This window comes from Bos grunniens, chromosome 7, assembly GCF_055505025.1.
Source record: "Bos grunniens cultivar Pamir isolate PY7600 chromosome 7, Bosgru_T2T1.0, whole genome shotgun sequence".
In the NCBI taxonomy this organism is placed as follows: Eukaryota; Metazoa; Chordata; class Mammalia; order Artiodactyla; family Bovidae; genus Bos; species Bos grunniens.
The window spans coordinates 8015005-8033916 of NC_141171.1; the positions used below are offsets into that span (position 1 = coordinate 8015005).

At 43.7% G+C, this 18912-nt stretch overlaps 1 protein-coding gene across 1 annotated transcript in view; it reads left to right on the forward strand.

The window, feature by feature from the left end:
- BRD4 (bromodomain containing 4) overlaps window positions 1-18912 on the forward strand; it is an 87079-nt gene that overhangs the window by 8998 nt on the left and 59169 nt on the right.

Genomic DNA, 18912 nt, shown 5'->3' on the forward strand with positions numbered 1-18912 from the left:
GGTAGAGGCATTTCTTAGAACCCTAGAGCCCATCCAAGAAGCATGTACTAAAATGAATTCCCTGGAGTTTACTTTGAGAATGAGAAATTATTATGTTATTAAATGACCCTTGATGATTTTGAAGACTTTTGTTTTTGCGTGTATCCTGCTTTTCCAAACATTTGCAATTTTTATGACCCTAGGAAACAATGTGGAGCACCCATTTTGGTTTATCCTTGTGGAAAATCCTCCAGAGACTTTCTCAGAGCTGTCAACCTGTGTCAGCTTTGGTGCAGATCTGCCCAGGAGCCTTCTACACCCCTCTTTTTCAACTTGCTCTCTTTGTTGGGTATGAGGAATGTCTCAAAATGCCAGACTGGGCCTATTGCAGTGGCTGCAGATGAAGGAAGGTTTTTGTTCTAGGGCTCTTCGCTGAAGCAACTTCTGCTGTTCATAAAACTGTTTTCCAGGATTTGGTGTTGGCTTGGAGGCTTTGCTGCAGAAGGTAATCCAGTGGCCTGCTAGCTAGCCTGATCATTTGGTCGTGCTGCATATGGATAGACTTAGAAAGACTCGTGGCTGTGGTCCCTTATGTGTCTTAGTGCTTGCTCTTAGCTGTGAGACCTTTTTTCCATGCTTGCATTTGAACCTTCAGACTGAGGGAGAACTTGTGGGATGAGAAAATAACCATTCTTCAGCGTGATATGTTTGTGCTTAGGGATTGAAGCATGCTGCACAGGTGGTGTGCATGATACCATTCTTCTCTCTTCCAAATCCTTTGTCTGGTACAAGGAAGGGGAAATTCAGTGTTATTAACTTGAATAATTCATGCTTTGTAATTGGGGCAGAGTTGTCAAAGGATGGAAAATAACTTGTATTACTTCTAGGAATAGTGCATGTTGTTTTAAAAATTCAGTGGAGTAAATTTTAAGATCTTAGTGACTTTCTTCAGTGATTTGTGAATGGAACAGCATTCTATCTAGCAGATACACGGAGCTGTACAGAGGAAAGACAGAGTGCGGTGGGGGAAACTAAGCTGTCAAAAAACAGATTGCTTGTGGCAAGGTCACTTTCTTTTTAGGGATGGCAGGGGTCTGTCAGGCAGATTACCTCACTAGTGCTGACCAGGTGATTCCTGATTGACTGGTTTTAAGATTCCATTTCTGGGAGAGCTGAAATGAATTAACCTGTGGTTTGTTGACATGGGGCTCATTTTGGGCCTGTTGTCCTATTTTTAACAATATCAAAACCTCTTTGCTCTCCCCTAATCTCTAAAGTTTGAATTAAATTTATATGTGCTAATGGATATTTCCCCCGTTCATTTTCTGCTGGTCTTTGGCTATAATGCATTCCTTTGCTCTGCCCAGTTGAGTTACAGTCTTATGTATTGTACACACATGGCTTTGTTGCTTAAACAGGTTGCTCTTTTTATTCTGTAATTAAAAGAAATAAACATAACTTATATGAAGGAGTTTTATAAGAGGTAGTATCATCCATGTGTAGGTTGTTTTCATTCATAATCTTCATTTAAAGTTATTTAGCTTTGAAATGCTTTCAGTTATATATATTAAAAAAAATGGCTAAGTAGTGAAGTTTGCATATTTGTGTCTTCATTTTCCTTTTGATTCCAGGAAACTATTGAGCTCACAGATGAGTTGTCTGGAAATAACACCACCTTCATGTTCGTCCACCTTCATGTTCGTCTGTTTCAAGATAATAGCTCGCATATATTTGTAATCCCAGGAGTGCAGTTTTGAGTTCTTCACATTGGAGCTGATAGCCTGCATCTTAGCTTGCCTGTCCTCAGTGTCATTTCTCAGGACGCCTGTGGGCCTGTTTGCTCTGGGAGCCCATCTGAGTACCCTTCCCTTACACTTGGGAGAGCTGGGTTCCTCCTTTGGCCTGTGCCTCTTTAAACACCCCCGCCCCCCAATTGTTCACCTTGAGACAGTTGCTTGTCTTTGATCATTGACTCTTTGTGAAAAGGATTTCTAGCAAGTAGTTGCCTATGAACAGATTTCCCTTCAAAGGGTAGAAATACCTTTTCTGAATAGGTCTTTTTTTGTTTCTTGTTGTTTAGTTACCAAGTCGTGTCCAACTCTTGCGACCCAATAGACTGTAGCCCACCAGGCTCCTCTGTCCGTGGGGTTTTCCAGGCAAAAATACTGGAGTGGGTTGCCTTTTTTTTGTTTCTTCAGTTCAGTCGTGTCTGACTCTTTGCGACCCCATGGACGGCAGCATGCCAGGCTTCCTTGTCCATCACCAACTCCCAGATCGTACTCAAACTCATGTCCATCGAGTCAGTGATGCCATCCAACCATCTCATCCTCTGTTGGCCCCTTCTCCTCCTGCCTTCAATCTTTTCCAGCATCAGAGTCTTTTCTAGCGAGTCCATTCTTCGCATCAGGTGGCCAAAGTATTGGAGTTTCAACTTCATCATCAGTCCTTCCAATGAATATTCAGGACTAGTTTCCTTTAGGATACAGTGGTTGGATCTTCTTGCGGTCCAAGCGACTCTCAAGAGTCTTTTCCAACACTACAGTTCAAAAGCATCAGTTCTTCGGTACTCAGCTTTCATCATAGTCCAACTCTCACATCCATACTGGGAAAATGACTACTGGAAAAACCATAGCATAGCTTTGACTAGACGGACCTTTGTTGGCAAAGTAATGTCTCTGCTTTTTAAAATGCTGTCTAGGTTGATCATAGCTTTCCTTCCAAGGATCAAGCGTCTTTTAATTTCATGGTTGCAGTCTGTTTCTTACTGCTGGCCTATTCTGAAGTGGTAGATTTGCACAGAAGTCACTCTGCTTGCTGTCTGAGTCAGCCTTCATGTATGGAACTGCAGTGTGAATCACTTCCCTTTCTCCACTGTATTCCCCTGCACAGATGGAGCTTGTGCATCCATTTATGATCACTCCATTTTAGTGAATATTTGAGTGATTACTGTGTGCCAGGTGTACTGTTTGTTGAATTTCTAAGACCTTCTGTATTCCTAAAGTCCTCTGAAGATAGGTACTGGTATCATTTCTGTCTTAAGGATAAGAAATTTGATGTCTGGAGAGCTCAGTCACTTGGACAGGGTTGCTGTTAAGTGTCAAGGCCTGGCTCTAGACCCCAAGTGTTCATGACTAGGGAGGAAGGAATGTAATGCATGCAGATGGTTGGAATGGTACCTAATAGCATAAGGTAGATCTTGGAAGTACTCTCTGAGAGGTGCAGGCCAGGCACTCCTGGAAGGAAGAGTCCATCCAGCTGTGAACATTGGAAAAGAACTGATGTTTAGGCTGGTCTGTCAGTGAGGATAGCTGAGGCTTGGAGGAGACCTGGATAGTGCTGCAAGCAAACACCTGTCCTTTGGAGGTAGTCCGCATGGCAGAGAATTAGCAGAGGAGAGTCATTGCTTTCACTGGATAGATCTTTTCATCCAGAATTCTGTGCCACTCTCCTGAAGAGTCTTATGAGGAAATTCAAACAAGTGGAATTAAGCTGCACCCTGAAAAGGTTTCCACCAGTGCTTTGATTTGGTTTCATCTCCATTTTCCCCTTGATACTCCAGTGGAAGTATTATGAGTACAGAAGAAGAATTTTGGGGGAGTAGTAAGCTGGAGTGTCATCTTTTGCCCAGGCACTCCACCCGGGCTTGTTAAATTGGTGTGAGCTGGATGATCTCTTATGATTACTGTGAGCTGCACAGTCTCTAAGCTCTGCTTTTTGTAGGGTGAAATTGAATTCCAGCTCTTGGGCACTTATTTCCCACTTAGGGACTCTTATTTACAAGGAATTTCCTGCCGGAAGCAAACTTGTCGACTTGGATGATTCCTTCATCGTGTGCGCATGGGACTTTTACGTAATCAGATACTGTGTTCAGTATTCTTTGTGTGCAGTGAGGATTCAGTGATGAGTAAAAGTGTCTCCCATGTTTGTATGCCTAGTACATTTAAAACGTGATTGGGGCTTGGGGGAGTGAGACAGGTGTTTCAGAGATCTTTCTATCTTCAGTGGTGAGCAGCAACCCAGTGTTAGAACGGTGGTAATTCATTTAAGAAGTGTGCCTTGAAGAAATAGATGTTTCATTTTACTTTTAAAACTTTTCTTTCAATTTGTAAAATGACAAATGATCTCATTAAAGGTTTGGTTCGAGTATATGTGAAAAAAATATGCAGTCAAGAGAAAATGGTAGATGTTAAACAAATTCCCTGCAAAACTTGACTAGTAAGCTAGTTGGAAAGTATTGGGTTGGCCAAAAGGTTCATTTGTTTTTTTTTCCATAAGATAGCTGTGGTAGTGGTTAGCTGTCTTTAATGTCATCCGAAACAACTTTGTTAGATTGTATGGTGATGGCGGTCATATCAGCATGCATTTAAAAAAAAACTTAACGAAATTGGTGAATTTTTGTGTAGTCGTCTTAAAAAAGAAGATGAAATAAAAAGCAACATTTTCAGCATATTCTTTATTGTTTCAAGAAAGGCAAAAATGCAACTGAAAAGCAAAAAGATTTGTGCAGTGTATGGAGAAGGTGCTGTGACTGATTGAATGTGTCAGAAGTGTTTTTCGAAGCTTTGTGATGGAAATTTCTCACTGCACCGTGTACCATAGTTGGGTAGACCAGTTGAAGTTGCTGGCAGTCAAATTGAAACATTAGTGGAGAATAACAATCAGTGTTACACCACTTGGGAGATAGCTGATATACTCACAATATCCAAATCAAGCATTGAAAATCTTTTGTACCACCTTGGTTATGTTGATCACTTTGATGTTTGGGTTCCACATAACTGAAGCAGAAAAAAACCTTCCTGACAGTATTTCCGCCTACGATTTCTCTACTGAAATGTAACAAAAATGTTCTGTTTTTTAAAACAAATTGTGATAGACGATGAAAAGTGGATACTGTACAGTAATATGAAATGAAAGATTGTGGAGCAAACGAAATGAACCACTACCAACCACACCAAAGGCCAGTCTTCATCCAAAGAAGGTGATGTGTCTATGGTAGGATTGGAAGGAAGTCATTTTATTACAATCTCCTTCTGGAAAATGAAACAATTATTTCTAACCAGTACTGCCCCCAGTTAGACTAGCTGAAGGCAGCACTTGATGAAAAGCATCTGGAGTTAGTCAACAGAAAATGCATAATCTTCCATCAGGGTAATGCAAGACTACATGTTTCTTTGGTGATTAGGCAAAAATTGTTACAGCGTGTCTGGGAAGTTCTGATTTGTCTGCTGTATTCACCACACATTGGACCTTTGGATGTCCATTTATTTTGGTCTTTATAAATTCTCTTAATGGAAAAAAATTAATTCCCTGATAGACTGTAAAAGACACCTGAAACAGTTCTTTGCTCAAAAAAGGTAAGTTTTGGGAAGATGGAATCACAAAGTTGCCTGGAAAGTGGGAAAAGGTAGTAGAACAAAGTGGCAAATACATTGTTCAATAAAGTTCTTAGTGAAAATGGATAATGTCTTTTAGTTTTACTTTAAAAACCGAAGGAATTTTTTTCCCAACTCAGTACATTATCAAAATATAATAGATTTATTGCTGCATAATTCTGTTGCTCTAAAACTCTAAAATTGCATATAGGATAAAATTGAAATTCCCATCCTGTGGTACTGTGAGCTCCTGGCTTTTGTCACAAGACCATCGCCCAATTCCATGTCTTGATTCTTTGCTGCTTCTGTACTCCCTCCATATTTTAGGGTCCCGTTTGGAGCATTCTTATTTTACAGTGATCTGCCCAGTTCCTAGGGTTTCCCTTGTGGCTCAGCTGGTAAAGAATCCACCTACAATACGGGAGACCTGGGTTCCATCCTGGGTTGGGAGGATCTCCTGGAGAAGGGAAAGGTTACCCACTCAAAGCAGTGGTCTCCAGTGGAACTTTCTACAGTCATAGAAACATTTGTTTTCTGGGTTATTTAGTGTGTTAACACTACACTCATGTGGCACATAAGGCCTTGAAAGTGGCTGGAAGACTAACACTGTGCTCGGTTTGACAGATTTTAGAGAAGCTGGACTCATTTTAGTCCCATGGTACTTTCAGGTATCTATGTTAACATTGGCCTGTGGGCAGGTGGCTGTGCAGTTCTAGAATTCAGGGGAGGGTTTGCCAGACTTGGAGACTTTGGGCAATTGTCAGGAAGGTGAGAGAAGTCTCCCTGGGGCTGTGGGGGTAGAAATGAGGGACCTGGGGCCAGCATTTAGATGAGAAGATAGTGGGGACTGAATCCTGATTTATGGATAGGCAGGTTTCTCCTCTATTCCTCTCTCCCACCCCTAGGAGGTTGGAAGAGGAATCACAGAAAGGGCCTGGACTTGAGAGCCAAGCCTGTGCCGGATGAGAACTCAGAGAATTAGCCCTCATCGGAAACTCCCATGGATGGAGGAGCCTGGAAGTCTGCAGTCCATGGGGTCTCGGAGGGTCGGGCACGACTGAGCGACTTCACTTTCCTGCATTGGAGAAGGAAATGGCAACCCACTCCAGTGTTCTTGCCTGGAGAATCCCAGGGACGGGGGAGCCTGGTGGGCTGCTGTCTTTGGGGTCGCACAGAGTTGGACACGACTGAAGTGACTTAGCAGCAGCAGCAGGGTGAGGTCTTTGACTTCGGAAACTATTCATCCTGGAGTTATCTGGAAAAGATGATCTCTAGTCTCTGCCTGTCTTTATAGCCTAGAAAATCCCCCACCCCTCTTTGGAATTTGCTTTATCTGTCATCTTCCCTTCCACTCTCATTTTTGTGACCTTTAGGGGCAGGGCTGGGTCATTTGGCCCCATTACCTGTGTGGAGAATGTGAACTAAGGTTCAAGCAGAGACTGAAGACTGAGCTGACTAGAAGGTGCCGGTGGTGAGTCCACCTGGAGTGAATCAACTGAGCAAGGTGGGCAGAAACCTGCCCACTGAGCTGTTGATAGTGGGCTGCCTTTGGTTTTACATGTTTCGTGGTTTACAGCTCATGAAATGTGAATATTTTCAGAGTTAATAGTGTTTATCGAGCAATTTCTGTTGCATCTCATTTGGCTCTTACACAGGCATTGTAAGGGCCATATTTCTATTTTAGAGTTGAGGAAGCTGCAGTGACGCCATCTACCTATGTTTTCTGGTCAAAAATGCATAAGACAATTTTGCCATCTTAACATTCAAGTGTACGATAGTGTTAACTATGTGTACATTGTTGTGCAGTAGATCCTGAGAACTTTTTCATCTTGCAAAACTGAAACTATAGCCACTGAAAACTCTCCCCTTTCCTCTCTACCTAGCCACTGGCAACTACATTCTACTTTCTGTTTTTAAGAGTTTGACTGTTTCAGATACTTCGTACAGTGGAGTTATGCAGTATTTGTCTTTTTATGACTGACTTGTTTCACTGTGCATAATGTCATACAGGTTCATCCATGTCCTAAATGCCAGCATTTCCTTACTTTTTAAAAGGCTGATTACTAATCCATTGTATATACACATACCCATTTTCTTTATCCATCCATCTGTTTGTTGATGGACATTTAAATTGCTTTCACCTCTTGGCTATTTTAAATACTTGGCTCTTTATTTATCTGTTGCGTCTTTGTTGCATCACGTGGGATCTTCATTGCGGCTGGCGGGCTCCATGCTTGAGGCATACGGTCTCTGGCTGGTTGTGGTGCATGGGTTTAGTTCCCCATCCAGGGATCCAGCCTGTGTCCCCTGCATTGCAAGGTGTATTCTTAACCACTAGACCACGAGGGAAGTCCTGGCAATTTTGAAAATAAGAACTTGAAACAAGCTTGCAGAGGACTGTAAACTTTTCATGTTCTAATTTTGCTCTGAAACTGATTTGTGGTTAGGGGATTTTTATCAGGCAGCTATGAAAGATGGTCAAAAGGTATAGGATATGGTTCAAGCGGTGGCACTGTGGTATTCAGCCAGCTGTCTTTCAGGGCATCCTAAAAGAAGTGACTGGTTAAAATTGAAATGGATCCCACCCCGTCTTGGTTTCTCAGGGTCTGTCAGTTACCCCACAGCCCTGGCTTCTCAACCCCCAAAGTACCAAGACAGCCTTTTCCATAGCAATTGGTTTGACATGTCTTTTTTTCAATTGTGGTATAGTTGATACACATTATTATATGTTTCAGGTGTACAACATAATTCACACCTTCAAAAGGTTATATTCCATTTATAGTTCTTATAAAATATTGGCTATATTCTTCGTGACTTGTGTCTTGATTTCAACCAGTCGAACCCTAAAAAGACTCACAGAATTATTGTAATTGAACATTTCTCCATGCATTGCCTCAAAATGTGACCAGAGCAGCTTACTTTTTAAATCCTGTAAGTGGGAGGGCCCTTACCAACTCATGAGCAGACATATCAGAGTTGAGAGGAGCCTATAGCACCAGTCTCAGCAGACCACGTCTCTGCATTCAGTGTTCTGTGTCTTAAGCCTGGACAACTTTAGTAATTTTTAAATTTATTTTTGGCTGTGTTGGGTCTTAGTTGAAGCACACAGGATCTTCCTTGCGGCTCATAGGCTTCTCTCTTCTTATGGCATGTGGCTCAGTAGTTGTGACCTGGGGGCTCAGTTACCCGATGGCATGTGGGATCTTACAGGGATGGAACCCATTTCCCCTGTTTTGGAAGATGGACCACTGGACCACCAGGGAAATCCCAAGCCTGGGTAACTTTAATTGCTTCATCCTGCATCCCTGTGCCTCCTGAGTACCAGGCATCTCCTTCAAAGGGGAGTGCAATAAGCTAGACAGTTTGCTCCCCCAAAAGGAAGCAGCTTAGACCCCCCCCCCCCCATTTTCAGAAAATCTATTGTATCCTTATGAATAGGACGATCCATTCATCAGTTCATGAACATTTCAGTTTCTACCTTTTGGCTTTTGGGAATAATGCTGCTGTGAACATTCATTTGCAAGTTTTGTGTTTTTCTTTCTCTTGGCTTTATATCTACAGTGGTATTTCTGCATCATACGTACTTTTGAGGAGCTGCTGGACTGTTGTCGGAAGTTGCTGCCCCATTTTACATTTCCATCAACACTGTATGAGGACTGCAAAACCCCATATCCTTTCTGGCACTTAAGAATAATTTTTTGTTTGTAGCTTTTTAAACCTAGCAGAAGTTAAGTAGTTTTCAGCTTTTGTCCTTTTTTTTTCTTTTTTTTTTTTTAACTTCCTTCTGTTCTGTGAGTTGACCAGGGATTGCAGGATTCTTTGTTTTCTCAATGTTCTTGAAGGCTGCTTCCACCCAGATGAGTCTTTTGTCATGTGACACACAAGTTACAAGGTGACTCTGAATGCATGTGAAGCACCTGGATGCGGGATGTTTTAAAGAGGTTGAATTTTAAGTGTTTAATGGACTCAGTTTCTGTAAACTTTTAGTCTAGTAGTGTCTTGATTTGTTTTTTAGATAATACAGTGTTGGAATCTTGGGGTGAGCGTTCCAATCCACACTCTCCTTCCCGGTTTTTAGTCATAGGCACACATGTGCATCTAAATATAAAGATGTGTTTCAGAATCCATCCTGTCGTACGTGTTGCCAAACAGCTTCTAGTCGAGGCCAGAGGATGCAGACTTGATTCATAAGGATCTTATGCAGACTGTGCATCAAGTTTTGAAGCCAGCTGTAACTTTGAAGTCACTTTTTTTAACTGTTAAACTGCCAGTGTCATTTTCTTGTCCTGGGAAGGGAGTGAGCTAGTCACTAAGTGTTTATGCTTAGCTGAAGTTCTCTGTACCTCCAGTGTGTTTTATGCTGACCATTAGAGCATGCTGAAAATGGAATGTACTACCTGAGGAGGTGAGCAGATGAGCTGTGACCGATGGTATTGATGCCGAAAATGGACTCAACGGCTTTTGGCAGTGATCTGGCAAAGACTGCTTAACCTCTGTTCCCCTATCAGTAAAATAGGATGATAGAAGCACTCCACCTGCCTGGAGATGGTGAAGATTTGTCTGGGGTCAAGTAGCCCTACTGTTAGGAGAATCGGGGGCAGCAGAGCATTGCTTCTGCCTACTCTGGGGTGGTGTGATTGCACAGAAGATACTGTAGTCATTCTGATTAAAGCTGCAATGGTTTTCACTTTAAATTTTTTTTTTTTTTCCACTTTAAATTTGAATGATTCTAATTTGTTTCCCAACTCGAGGGGACCTGGGACTACCTCATTCATTTCTGGTTTGCGTGTGTTCCTTTTCCTACACATTTTCTTGCCCCATCCTGAATTTTGAGGAGACCATCTGATACTTTTGTCTCAGTTGCTTGTATTGCTGAACGGTATGTTGTTCAGTCTTGTTTTGCAGCTTTGTTATCAATGCTGCATACCATTTGCAGACTTCTGCCACTTCTTCATTTAAAGTTCATCCATGTTGTGGTAGCTGTCTATGGTTACCTTATTTATTTTCACCTAAGTTTGAGTGTATCAAAATTTATTCCCGTTGGTGGACGTTTAGGTCAGTAGATTTGCTTTTATTGAACAGGGAAAGGAGGGTGGAAGAGGCGCTGTTAATAAGCATTCTTGCTCTAGCATTCTTCTGCGTGCTTGCGTGCATCCAAGGGGTGTGCAGGTGTCTCAAGTAAGTGCCCCGGGAGTGGGATTGCTAGGCCATGGGGGATACCTTAATGCCAGGTTACTTAAAAAAAAAAAGAAGCAGTTGCATCTGTTTACCTTCCCACATCGGAAAATGTTGAGCCGTGTTTTCACCAACATTTTGACATTAACAGACTTCTTATATTTGCAAGTTAACTCAGCTCTGAGTATCTTCTCATGTTTGTTTATTGTACCTGTTTGAAATACCTGTTTCTGACTTTTGCTCATTTTCCTTTAGCTTGTTTATCTTTTAAAATTGATTTGCAGCAGTTCTTTATATTTGAGTACCAGATCTTTGTGGATAGTACATTTTACAAATATTTCCTCGTAGTTTGGTATCTCTACCACCACCACCACGTACACACACTTTTTAGTATCTTTTTAAAAAAAATATTTATTATTTGACTGTATCAGTGTTTAGTTGTGCCACACAGAATCTTTTGCTGGGGCGCTCAGTCTGTCCAGTGTACTTGCGGGATACAGGCTTAATTGTTCCGGGCAGGTGGGATCTTATTTCCTTGACCAGGGATTAAACCCACATACCCTGCATTGCAAGGTAGATTCTTAGCCACTGGGCCACCATCTTCTAAAATTGATCGGGTTTTGCCTTTCGTCCATCAGGAAATGATTTGGAGGTATAGGGTGAAGAATCATGCAGCCTCTGAATTCCTTGCTGGCTTGGTGGCCTCATCTAAATGACTGATTTCTTCTACATCAGTGTCCTTGGCTACACAGTGAGATTCTAATCCCTACTGTGTGCAGGGTTCTTGTGAGGTCAGACAGCAAGCCTCAGTAAGCATTCAGTAATTGCTCCTTGTTCTGAGTCCAGCTGCATTCTCTAAGCATGTGGACACTCAGGGAAAGTTGGCACTTAACTGGGAAAGTTGTTGCTAGTACATTGCCTGCCAACTGCTACAGCCATCACAGCCAGGCTGGGTTTGACTGCTCAGCAAATCCCCCGGCAGGGCACTGGTGGCTTGCAGAATGTTTAGCAGCTTGCAGACGTGCCTGGTGCGGGCAGGTGCGAGATCTTAGAGCTTATTGGTGTAGATCTGATGCATTGTAGAAGTGACTGCTTCCTAACTCCCCCATACAGTTACAGAGTTGAGTTTGGACATTCTAACCAGGAGCTGTGGTCCTTGAAAGGAGCTTAAGTGACTGCCGGTGACCACATGTGCAGACATCCAGTGAGCAGGTCCTGTGAGCAAACGGAAGGCTGGGGATCTGGTGATGTTTCGCATTTGTGTCACAGTATGCTTTCTCTGACTCGTGGAGAGAATGGGCTGGGATTGTGTGAAGTACAGTTAGAGATCCCTGTGATCAAAGAGGCTTTGCTTTTTCCTCTGGAGGAGAGTAATGACAGTGAAGGATGGGTGGACATTTTTCCATGTGTTCTGGGAGATCAGCTGTCAGAGGAGACTGAAGGCATGGATTTCAAGCATTGCTCATGGAGTCTATTATGGCGGTTACTGGTCTCTCTTGAGCTGTTTCTGCTTTCACTCTCCAGCGTTCCTGCTGCCATTTTGATCAGGGGCTTGTCATAACACCTTTCACGGAGGAGACCACTGAGCTGAGCAGCTAATATTAAGCCATCAAACATTTGTTGAGCCTTCCCAATCATATAATGTCCACACTTGAAAAACTGGAGATGTCCCAGTGTAAAAGTGCTGAGGAGTAGTAAACTTTGCCCTTTGGAGTGGCTGTCAGGTCCCGTGTAAAGGTGATAGGCAGGGTCTGTACACGTGTCCCATCAATGCCAGAGCATTGATTGTAAGTGACCCTGTGAGTTTACCAATGTGAAAATAGGTGTCCATGCTTTAGGGTGACCTTTCCCCTACTTGTGGCTTTGTTACATTTTGTTATAACACAGCTAAATGTTTTAATCAAGAGCTCTAAAAATATAGGGCAGAATTACCCTGTTTGTTTTAACATTGCTTGTTCCCGCTGAACTGGAAGGTATTCTTTTGTCAGGGCTAGTAGGCCGTTGCTTGGTTCTCTGGCACTTGCTGTCTGGGAGTCCCACTCTCAGCCCTGCAGCAGCAAATCTTTACTAGTTTTGAGATTTAACCAAAATTGTAAAATTGGACTAAGGTCCTCAAGGAAATATTTACTATGAAAAATTGCTCTGCAGAATAGCTTTGTTCTATAAGGGTAAGTTAATTTTCTCAAAAGATTAATAAACTTTCTTGTACATTAAACCTCTTGAACAGCTGGGTATCAACTTTCTGAGCTAGGAGTAGCCTCATGTTTGCCCTGATGTGAGTGCAGGAAATGTTGTGGTTGTGCAGCCCACAAGGATTTTTTTGTTACTCCTTTAAGATTGTTAGTCTCGCTGTTTTGCTGTCTTAAATGTAAACCACAAGTCATAGAACCTATTCTTTATCTTAAACTTTCCTTTCAGAAAAGCACTTCATAACAGTTGTTAAGCAGTGCTCCAGTAGCTACTCTCATCTTGGAGGTGTTTCCAGTTTGCACAAGGTGGATGGGTCATTCCCAGAAAGTAGAGCAGTTTGGGTCTTTCTCAGCCCCGCCGCCCTCCAAAAGCTGTGATTGAACAGCACTGGGCACTGCACATAAGGCAGGCACTGTTTGTAAGCCTTCGAAACTTGAGACGGTCCTAAGGATGGGCCCTGTTAGCCACTCTGATTCACAGATGAGGAGTCACAGGTCTAATGACAGTGTCTGTGGCTAAAAGTTTCAGAGATTAGCTCTGGAGGTTGACAAGGCTCAGGCCAGCCTGCTTTTGTTCTTCATCTGCAGGTCTGTCTCCACATTCCCTGCACAGCGTCAAATCTGAAGTAGGTGGGGGCACAGACATGATTTGTTTGTTTATCCATTTTCTGTATGGGTATAGAAATATATGCTATAAAATTCACTCTGACAAATACACCACTGCAGTCAAGATAGAGTGTTTCCAGCATTCCCCCAAACTCCTTTTGTGCTTCTTTGCAGTCAGCCCTTCCTCCTGTCCCCAGCTGTACACATGAGGGTTTAAAGCAAGATCCCTAAACAATTCTCTGTGCAGCCAGAGATGAGTACCACCACCTTATGAGCTCTCTCCGGAGCGGCAGTTATGTCATGATTTTGCCTGTGAGCCTGGTGGGTAAGATGCAGAAGGAGGTGACCAGTTGCTGTAAGAAGAGAGAGCCCTGGAATATCGGGCCTTGTTCTGAGTGGTGGCTGCCTGCCTGCTGTTGTCGCTGCCTTACCTGGGGAGGGAGGAGGAAGCTTGAACATGATGCCACAGCGTGCACTCGTGCTGAAAGCTATAAAAGTGTGTCCCTCTTGTGTGCCTCTCTGCATTTGTCCATATTGGGAGTTCTGCCTGAGGCGAAGGCCTCTCTTGCCTGGAATCACAGAGTGAACTGCTTCTTAGCTGATACTGGCCATGGTTTGGATGCCCCAGGTCCTATCCTGTCCCTTCATCCTTGCCCCCACCCCTCTCCCCCACACCCAGGGACTCTTGAGTTGGTTACTGTGCCTATGGAGCACAAAGAAAGAATTGTGTGAAAATAGCAAAATTCTAAGGAGAGGATTTTATTTTTTAATGGCAAGAAGGGCTGCTCTACCCATTCCATGCATGATGGTCCCCTTCTAGTGAAATGCTGGGTCCTTCTGCTGTGAGATAGTCACATGGGTCACAAGTGTGAGCGGAGCCAGTGTAGAGCCTAAGGCATTCAGGTGGGCAGTTGGAGGTAGCTAAGCATGTCTGCTCCCCAAGGAGTGTCTGTATCCGCAGGTGTTTATAGTGCTTGGCTCTGTGCCAGCAGAAGAGGGCTGTTGGCGACGGTGCCAGAGGCACAACATACAGAAGTGACGGCATGAAGTGTCAGCGGTAACCCAAGTGCTGGAGTCCCAGGAGGTAGCCTGGACTGCTTTGGGAGCTCTCAATGTGGCACTGATTTTCTTTCTCGAGGCCTCGGGTAGAGTTGGATTGACTTTGTATTCTAGTCGGGATAAACAATTTGGCTTTCTTTTTTTTACGCCAATTTTCTGATTGTAGGAAATAGATTGTTGTAATTTGGTCTAGTCCACAAGTGTTAGGGAGGCTGTAGAGAAGTGTAGTTTCATCCCTTTTTCAGGGATGGAGTGAGGAGAGGAATGATGTGACTGCAAGCTTTTATATTAAGTATGCAAGGAAAGCATTTTGTGATTCTTTTCTCAACTACCATTGGAGTTAACCACCGTCTTGTATAGACTTAGGCAAGATTTGGGCGAAAAGAAACCAAATATCCCAGGAGTACTTACAGTAAATATTTCTGTTTGTGGAATTTTATCCATGTTTGTGTGTTTTTGCAGAGCCCACGAAAAAAACCAGTTTAAGAATCAAGTCCCAGTTGGGTTGTGAGTCTTTGCGCCTGCTGTGTGCCCCATTGCCTTTGTAGAATAGGCTCAGAGGAACCTTTATCACAGTTAGCTGCTGCATACCTGGTGTCTGGCCGCCTGTTGTGCTGTGGCTCATAGTGGTTCTCCCATCTGGGGACATTGCTGGTTGTAACAACTCCCTGTTGTTAATACCTTCACCTCGAAGATGAAATTGCAAAAATGCCCGAGATTGGGAACGAGGACGTGCAGACATCACCTCTTCCTTCCTGCTGTGAGGGTGTTTGCTTTATGGGCTTGGCCCATCTATGCTGCTGTTTCCATTTTCAATTTCCAAGTGAACCAGCTGCTTTCTGCCTTTTGCCACCTCAGATAAGAGAAAATGAGGACTCTCCTAGATGGAGCCTACCTCTGTTTTCCCTTTATCAGCAAGTCGGGCATCTCCCACTAGACCTGAGCCCCTTATAAAGATAAATCTAAAACCTGATGACTGAAGCCTTGAAATCAGATGACTGTTGTTCCTTAGCAGGAAAACTATGACAAACCTAGACTCTGCAGGTTGAAAAGCAGAAAAGTTAACATTACTCTGTCCACAAAGATCCGTATAGTCAAGACTGTGGTCTTCCCAGTGGTCATGTATGGTTGTGAGAGCTGTACTGTAAAGAAGGCAGAGTGCCAAAGAACTGATGCCTTCGAACTGTGGTGCTGGAGGAGATTTCTGAAGGTCCCTTGGACAGCAAGGAGATCAAACCAGTCAGTCTTAAGGGAAATTAACCCTGAATACTCAGGGTTTGAAGGAATAATGCTGAAGCTGAAGTTCCAGTGTTTTGGTCATCTGATGTGAACAGCTGACTTGATTGGGGAAGTCCCTGATGCTGGGAAAGATTGAGGGCAGAAGGAGAAGAGGGCATCAGAGGATGAGATGTGTGAATGGCATCACCGATGCAATGGACACGAAGTTGGGCAAACTCTGGGAAATTGTGAGGGACAGGGAGCCCTGGCGTGCTGCCGTCCATGGGGTCGCAAAGAGTCGGACACGACTGGGTGACTGAGCAACAGCAACAAAAGCTGATGAAATGTCAACAAGCCCCTGAAGGAGGGTTAAAAGTGAAATTGTTAGTCTCTCAGTCATGTCTGACTCTTTGCCACCCCTATGGACTGTAGCCAGGAACCTGCCAGGCTCCTCAGTTCATGGAATTTCCCAGGCAAGAATACTGGAGTGCGTTGCCATGACTCCTCCAGGGGATCTTCCTGACCCAGGGATTGAACCCAGGTCTCCCACGTTGCAGGCAAATTCTTCACTGTCTGAGCCACCAGGGAAGCCTGAAGGAGGCTTATTAACTATGCAAATAGAAAGTTTCTTGTACTTGTCCAATAGAACAAAGGAGGGTATGGGAGTGTGTCAGGCTTTGGTAAGTAGAAGATTTGAGAAGCAGCCGAAGCCATCCAGAGATTTACACACTTAGTGAAGATAGGTCTGGGGCTCTAAATATTTCTCTGTCTTGTTTGTGCATTGCTTGTTTGTGACAATAAGGGGGTAACATATTCTACCCGACCTTTTCTTAGAGACCGAAAAGAGAAAAAGCTCTCATTAAATTTAGAACTGTGAAGAACAGTTTGGAAAGTCCTCCAGTTTGTGTGGCCTGGTCAGCAGGAGGGTGGCAGGATACCCTGGCCTTTCTGACATTTGAAAGTGACGTAATGCAGTGATGCCAGACCTGGTTGCCATGCTGTGTCCCCCTCCCTTTTTTTTTTAAAAAAGAAGCAACCATTCTTCCTTTTTAAATTAATTTTTGGTTGCACTGGGGCTTCATGCTGTGTAAGGGCTTTCTCTAGTTACAGCAAGTGGGAGCTACTCTTCATTGAGGTGCGTGGGTTTCTCGTTGCAGTGGTTTCTCTTGTTGCAGAGCACAGGCTCTAGGTGCACAGGCTCCGCAGTCGTGGAATGTTCCTGGCATGTGGAATCTTCCTGGATCAGGGATTGAACCTATATCCCCTGCATTGGCAATCAGTCTCCTATTCACTGTAGCACCAGGGGAATTCCATGCTATGTCTTTCCTGAGGATTATGACACTTGTAACTGAGGGCTACTAGTGTTTCACAACTTGTTATTACCTATTTGTGTGTGAGAGGGGAAGGAACTTTTTTTTTCTTTAATCTTTTGCTGGGAGCTGTACTAACTTCTTATCCTTTTTAGTTTTCAGAAGAACACAAGAAGATAAGACAAAATCCCAGCAGAAGAAGGCCCCTGGCTAAGGTGCCTGCCTAGGGTCACGAAGGCAGTATCTGAACCAAGGTCTTCCTGGCTTTGAAGTACTGATAAGTCTTTCACCTGGGGGAATCACCACCATCAGAGACCAATCCCCCAGGAAAGGGAGGCAAAGGGAGTTATGTGCTTAGAGAACCAAATTAGAGGTGCCTTTTCCACACATCTCATTTGTTAAGTGGATTTTCAGAAGATTGAGAGTCAGTTGGTTTGTCTCCCCTTTGTTGTTTAGTCGCTCAGGCCTCCCTGTCCATCACCATCTCCCAGAGCTTGCTCAAACTCACGTCCATTGAGTCGGTGATGCTGTCCAACCATCTTGTCTTCTGTCGTCCCTTTCTCCTCCTGCCTTCAATCTTTCCCAGAATTAGGGTCTTTTCTAATGAATCGGCTCTTCATATCACGTGGCCAAAGTATTGGAGCTTCAGCATCAGTCCTTGCATTGAATATTCAGGATTGATTTCCTTCAGGATTGACTGGTTTGATCTCCTTGCAGTCCAAGGGACTCTCAAGAGTCTTCTCCGACACCATAGTTCAAAAGCATTAGGCGTCTGGATTTCCCAAACTCAAATTTAAAGCTCTGTCCTTGGGTGAAGTGCTGCTTCAGAAGCTCAGTGTGTTTAGGAGGTCAGTACACTGCACATTGGGCTTGCCAGGTGGCGCTAGTGGTAAAGAAACTGCCTGCCAATCCAGGAGACAAAAGGTTTGATCCCTGGGTCAGGAAGATCCCTTGGAGGAGTCATGGCAACCCACTCCAGTATTCTTGCCTGGGGAATCCCATGGACAGAGGAGCCTGGCAGGCTGCAGTGTACAGGGTTGAAAAGAGTTGGACACAACTGAAGTGACTTAGCATGCACGCACTCACACTGCATATTGTGGGGCCACCTTGATGATCAGTGATTATCATTGTTGATGATCCACCCCCGACACTGATCCTCTAGGTTCCCTGTTCACCTTGGCTGACATGTCATACTCTGCATTACGACGGTCTGAAGACACACTGACTTGTCTGCAGACATCCTGCCCTCTCTCTCTGGGGTTGGGAGGCCTCTGTCCCAGGCTTTGGGCTTTGCATAACTGGCAACTGTGGTTGGTTTCTAGCTTTCTTCGAACTTTTATTGAGACCTTTCAACCTGTCAGACACTGACTTGATGTTGTCTGTGGCAATATGAACTTGGAGAAGGAGAACAAGCATGATCGCAGATCTGTGTGTGCTGTGGTTATCATTTCCGATTGTTCATTGCTGATATACAGGAAAGTGGTTGGCTTTTGTACATTAACCCTATATCCTACAACTTTGCTCTAATTGCTTCTTAGTTCCAGGTGGTTTTTTTGATTCTTTCAGATTCTCTGTAGATGCAATCATGCCGTTTTCAAATAAAGACAGTCTTGTTTCTTCCCAGTCTGTATTCTTTTTATTTCCTTTTCTTAATGCATTTGTTAGGACTTACAGTACAGTGTTGAAGGATTGGTGAGAAAGGACATCCTTGGACTTCCTGGTGGTTCAGTGGCTAGGACTCTGCCCTTCCAGTGCAGAGGGCCCAGGTTCTATCCCTGGTCAGGGAACTAGATTCCATATGTCACAACTAAGAGTTCTCATGCTTCAACTAAAGATCCTACATACCACAACAAAGATCGAAGGTGCTGAGTGCCACAACTAAGACCCAGTGCAGTCAATAAATAAATAATAATAAATACTGAAAGAAAAGAAAGGACATCCTTGCCTTGGTCCAAGATCTTAAGGAGAAAGTGTCTAGTTTCTCAGTAGGAAGTAGATCCTGTG